The following is a 6,290-nucleotide window of genomic DNA, read 5'->3' as shown; positions in this document are numbered from 1 at the left end:
GTTTGAATACAAGAAGGGAAACAATGCCTCTGTAGCCACAAAAATATCAAAGAAGTTTATGGAAATGTTTTGGATGTTCATAAGTGTCAACGATGGTTCAGTAAATTTCGTTCAAGTGGCTTTAGCCTTAAAAAACTGTGATGCAGAGGCTGACATGTTGGAATTGATATTGATGCTCTGAAGACACTTGTTGAGTCTAACCCAAGGCAACAAACTCATGAAATGGCCCTGAAATTGCATTTCTTTCATGAGACAATACATAAACATGTAAGGAATATGGAAAAACTCCATAAAGAAGGTGTTTGGGTGCCTCACAAACTCTTCAATGATAATCATTTCCAACATGTGAACATTGCTTCGTCTCTTCTGGTGAGTGAACCATTTTTTGGATAGAATTGTTACCGGTGATGAAAAATCGATTCTCTATGCGAATATTAAAGTCCAAAAACAATGGCTCAGTCTTAGTCAAAAACCACTTCCAATCCCAAAACCTGTACTCCATCCTCAGAAAGTGATGCTTTGCATCTGGTGGAACATCAAAGGAGTAATTCATTTTGAACTCCTCAATCCACAGCAAACTGTCAACGTAGAGATCTATAATCAGCAACTGGAACATTTAAATCAAGCCCTTCACTCGTCAATCAGAAAGGTGTTCTTCTTCTCCAAGACAATGCACGTCCACATGTGGCATGTTTGACGCAACACTAGATTATGGAGTTGGGTTGAGAAGTTCTCCCCCACCCACCATATTCTTCAGATTACCATATTTATCCTTCGCTGCAACACCATCTTAATGGGAAATTGTATGCAAATGTGGAAGGTGTTAAAGAGGACATAGACATGTTTTTGCTTCAAAGCCAAGTGATTTATTTAATCAGGGCATTAACAACCTGATTGTGAGATGGAAAAGCTTAATTGATAAGAATGGAGACTATTTCATTTAATAAATGTTTTGATATACAAGGTGTTTGGGTTTTTCATCCAAAAAAAAAAAGTTACAATAATTTCTTGATGACCTAATACTTTATAACTCTGTGATGATGTGGCATGTGGTATTAGTTTGAATTAAGATTTTGATTGAAAAGCTATATGGAAGTTTAATTAAGCTGTCTTTTAGGATGTGACCTTGATAGCTATACTCCAGATAAGCTACATACGGGGTATTTTACTTAACAAAAAAACATGAATTACATATTACATTCTAATCTTAAACATCAGAAATATGCAGAGCAATTTGAATGCACAATTCGAGTTCCAATGTTATGAAACCTCTGGCACTTAATTGGTTCTCAAAGTTTCCATAGTCAGTTGAGCATTTAGAAAGGAATGGTTGAAAAAAATAAAAATAAACATTATTACATTTGTTTCAATTAGAAAAACCCTGTCTATAAGTAGAAAGTTTGTAAATTAGATTGTGGCAAATGCAGTTGGGATTACTGAAAGATAAAGAAACAGAAGTGTTGGTAAATGGCATACAGAGTATTAATGTCTAGTTATGGTTACTGACAATAAAGGACAAAGACAATTCATGTACAATGTGTATAGTAAAGCTCAAGTGCCTGATGTCATGAAAGATCTTTTAATATACATATCAACTGTAACCTTCCATAGTAAGTATATAGTAAAGGAAAAACTGTAGTTCTGATTTTGTTACCAGTGACAACAAAGATGATGTATAGACACAAGATATAACTTTAATCTGAACAGTGCATTCTGTAACAAGTGAGGAACTGCCATCAGTAAAGATTAGGAGTTTGCTATTTTAACTGGGACACAGTTAAAGATATACAACACTTCACTGTGACAGACAGAAACTACTTTGATGACAATCTCTTGTATATAGTACTATACTTGATGAAAGTTAAAACCTAGGTGTGGAAAAAAAAATTGGTGGTTTGTATTAGGTATATAAATGTAGTAACTTCCATCTAAAACTGTTTGCAATTTGCAGATTGATGATGGAAAACACACTATTGTTGCTCATGTTGCTGATAAACTGAAAGGCACTAGTCTTGATAAAAGCAACTTTGAGACACTTGGATCAGCACTAATGTTTTAGTCAAACAGGTGTAGTGGTATGGCTTAAGGCCAAATACCCATCATTTGGGGTGTACATACATTGTCTTGCACACTTTGGCTCAGTCTAGCATGTACAGATTCTATGAAAGAATTGTCAGTGTTTGCTACTTTCAAACAAAGATTCAATGCTACTACAGAACTTAGTTCTGAAATAACAATTACAAAGCTTCAGTAAGGTGAATATAATCAACTAGAGCAGTGGTTCTCAAATTGTGGTTCGCAACCCACTGGTGGTCTGTCATAGTCTTCCAGGAGGCCCAAAATGAAAGTTGCTGAGGAGCAACACCACACCTGAGATCATACAAGAAAAGAACAGATGGGGTGGAACAAGTAGGTGGTCTGAAGGATCTTATGCCCTACCAAAGATGTCTGCAGACAAAAAATTTTGAGAGCCACTAAGCTAGAGGCATGCCATCAGTTCCTCAAGTTTTTGTCCACTATATTGAAACCATTCATATCTTATATATATATATATATAGTCCTTCAGCCAGCTGTGCTCATTAATTCCCCTTTACACCATTCAGACATTTCCATTTCTGAACCAATTTTTCCACATTAATAAGAACCTGCAGAATTACCAGGCCATGAAATCACACATCTCATACAATATATTTTTTGTTTGTTTTCAAATAGTGATAATCTTATAAATGTTTGGGATATAATTTATTAAGAATCTAATTGTAATCTTCATGCATGCTGAGTTTAAAATGTCTAAGAGGCTCCTGTATCAAGCTGCATGGAAATAGGTATTTATGCTGCTGCTGGTTGTACACATCATGGCAGCTGCCATATTACTGATGTTTCCAAAAACAAAAAAAGTTTAATAACTTCCATATTAAGAAGGCTAGTTTTTTCAAGGTTTGTTTCATCAAAAAAATTATGAAGATAGAATAAAGCTGTGAGCCCTGTTCAGTTCTCTTCAAATTTCACTGATCACAGATCTGACTAAAATAGGATTCACTCAATCACTAAAAATGACAACTTCTTTACAAACTGACATAAAGCCGCAATCCTAAGTGATATAGAATAACATTTTTGTGCTTTATACAGATATTTACTACTGACTTTAAAATTCTACCAATTTAGAATGTTTTTGTAAAGTTCCTAGCTTCAGAGAATGCAAGAAGTACTGGATCATCCAATTCTCAAAAACAGATGGCTGTTTGAGAAATACAGTGGAGGATGTGCAATTATCCCTCAGTTTTAGCCACTTTTAGTAAGCTTAGTGCAAAGGGGAATGCAGCAGCTTCTTCACTGCATAAGTTTTTCAGAAACTACAGGTGTGCTCTGTAAATTGGATGTTCACAATGTTATGGTTATTTTTTGTACAAAATTGCAGAAATAGTTTACTTTTCAGCAAAATCCTGCCAGTGGTAAATGTTACTGTTACCACCATTGATGTGTTACTTAGAGATGAAGAAAATCTTACAGTTAAGAGAAGCTTTAAGTAATGAAGAAGACAATGAAAGCATTCTTCTAGTAATCATGCCATTCATAGTGCAGGTTTTGATGCAGAATTTCAAAGACTACAAGAAAAGTATGTTATCTCTATAAAAGGTAAAATTGGAGGCAGATTCAAGAAATACACAATGTTATCCTAACTTATTTGGGTTACTTATTACTCATCCACTATTGTAGAAAGTAGTAATACTGAGGACTGAGATGCTAGAAGGCATTTCTGTTTTTTCTTAGAAAAACTAAGAAGGTTGAAGTTATGACAATGAGTGTTGATGGGAAAGTAGTAGTTTTTTTTGTTGGATGGAAATCTAAGAAAACAATGGCTGCTGTTATGAAGCATGATTAATAAAAGCTATAAGTAAAGCAAGTTTTTGCTATACCATAAAAGTTTGCACATTCTTAATCTACATGTCAATCTCATACCCAATGTTGCCATACAGTAAACAATACTCTGAGATAATGGTACTGACACTATGCTGTCTTTATTACTGTAACATACTGGTAATCGATTTATACACGTATTACATACTAGAGATTAAACTAATTTTTAAATTAACACAACAAGCCTGGCAGTATTAGATTTGAACAAGACTATATTTTATCTAACATTATATAGTTTTCAACAAATTTAGAATTCTTAGTGTTGTAGCAAGTTTCAAACTCAAAGTAAACATTAAATCTTGGTAAAAGAGAAATTTGACTAACTTAAGTTGTTTACTCAGAAACTGACTCACAAAACTAGTGTGGTGGTGAAGAATTGTTAGTTGCAAAAATTTGGAAAGAGTTTCATATGGCACCCCCACCCAAAAATTGTAGAATTGCCTGGATAAAAAAAAAGATTCTTAAAAGGGTTTATTTTAAGGGGCGCATTAGAAAAATTGGGGCATGGCTTTGACAAGCATTTGTATGAATACTGTGGAGAACATTATATTCTGATAAAAGTAGCTTTTTTGATGCCTTTATACAAGACATTTATAAAGTTTATCCCCAAGAATATTGTACATCTAATTAATGAAGTAAGTGGTATAATAATGTATTAAAATTATCAGATCATACTATTGATATGATTTATTAATACATAAATATTACTTTGATGATTTTTTTTTTAAATTGAGTGAGGGTGCCATATGGAACTTACCAAAAATTTTGTTGTAATGAAAGGTGTCAAGAAAATAAAAGCTTAAGACTAATATTAATAAAAGTTCCCAGTGTAATCAATTGTTCAGCTATTAATATTTTTTAACAATTATTGAACTATTATAATAAAAGCCCAACTCCAAAGTTGTATAGTAAGATTTCACAATGCTACCTATAATACTAAGAGATAATTTTAATTAATCTAGTTATTAATAATTACAACACTAAACAACTACAAGTTATAACCCCACCATTTGTTATACTTAACTTCCTAAGTTGAGATTGAACTATCACAGTGACAGTACATAATATATACTATAGATATAATTATAAGTTAGTAGTATAATCTAGATTAACACAGAAAGATTCAACTTAAGCTTTTTAAAGGTCAATAAATTATAATAACTATCAGTATCAACTTAAAAGTATACATCTTCTCTTAACATCAGTTATCATATATATACATTACTGAATTACTCTGTAGGCCTAGCTAAATAAACTCTACAAAGTACTGTAGTACTTTGTTCAACTTAAGTTTAACTTTCACTTTAAAAAGTTTAACTTACACTGTTACTGTTAGTTACTTACACTTACCTTGATAAGATATTATATTTTTAACCTTAGTTTAATTTAAAAATTAAAGATCAGAAGGTTGCCTATGATGTCTAATCTTCAATTTATGTTCGAGTTAAATTAGCCTCAAACTTAACTAGATAAAATTTTAAAACTAATTACAATTATTGACTACTACTGAAATACTTTACCAGCTCTTCCCTATGTTAATGTAACACTAATCAGTAATTGGAGCTTCACTTTTTATTTTAACTGGGTGGGTGAAACACCAACACAAACTGTGTTACAGTCCCTGACCGTATTCTCGCCAACTATGGTAAGCCTAATATTTGATAAAGAGGGCGAGGTCGACGTATGTCTCTGACGTCACTTTTCTTGGCAGCACAGGGAAGATCAAAATATATGCAGTTCCGTTACTGTTAAGTAAACATGCGGGTGTCCCTGTAATATTAAAATACATTATAATACAGTCAAACAATAATTGCAGGGTAAAAAGACACACTTGAAAAAAAATAACCCTTAATCATTTTTCTACATTACTCCTAAATTTTCTTTTTTTCTAAAAAGAATGGAATGGAAATAGAAGTCTGAAATCAGAAACAGGTATATTTATTTGAAATGCCATCTGTTGACAATGTATAAAGATAAAACAGTAATTTCCACAAAGAAAGAAACAGCATATTTATAAAATATGTGTTAAATTGCTAGTTAAAGTTAAAAACTGTTAATTTATTTTAATTGTAAAAAAACAACTTAGCTTTCTGTAGAATATAAACAAGTGTTTTTCATTATAAACATGTTTAGGGTAGAAACAGACGAGCTGCTGCAGAAACGTCTTCACTCAAAGGGGTGAAACTCATTAACACTGTGTTTGTTTGTTTTGGAATTTCGCGCAAAGCTACACGAAGGCTATCTGCGCTAGCCGTCCCTAATTTAGCAGTGTAAGACTAGAGGGAAGGCAGCTAGTCATCACCACCCACCGCCAACTCTTGGGCTACTCTTTTACCAACGAATAGTGGGATTGACCGTCACATTATAACGCC

At 32.9% G+C, this 6,290-nt stretch overlaps 1 protein-coding gene across 1 annotated transcript in view; it reads right to left on the bottom strand.

The window, feature by feature from the left end:
- LOC106469156 (ras-like protein 3) overlaps positions 1 to 5,593 on the bottom strand; it is a 24,959-nt gene extending 19,366 nt beyond the window's left edge. The window contains exon 1 of the mRNA XM_013929621.2: positions 5,439 to 5,593. The gene's annotated coding sequence lies outside the window, so the exon portion shown is untranslated. The remainder of the gene's footprint in view (positions 1 to 5,438) is intronic.
- Positions 5,594 to 6,290: the final 697 nt, after the last annotated feature.

This window comes from Limulus polyphemus, unplaced genomic scaffold (genome assembly GCF_000517525.1).
Source record: "Limulus polyphemus unplaced genomic scaffold, Limulus_polyphemus-2.1.2 Scaffold3327, whole genome shotgun sequence".
Lineage (NCBI taxonomy): Eukaryota > Metazoa > Arthropoda > Merostomata > Xiphosura > Limulidae > Limulus > Limulus polyphemus.
The sequence above is the reverse complement of the archived record's forward strand: the minus strand, read 5'-3'. Positions and strand labels throughout refer to the sequence as shown.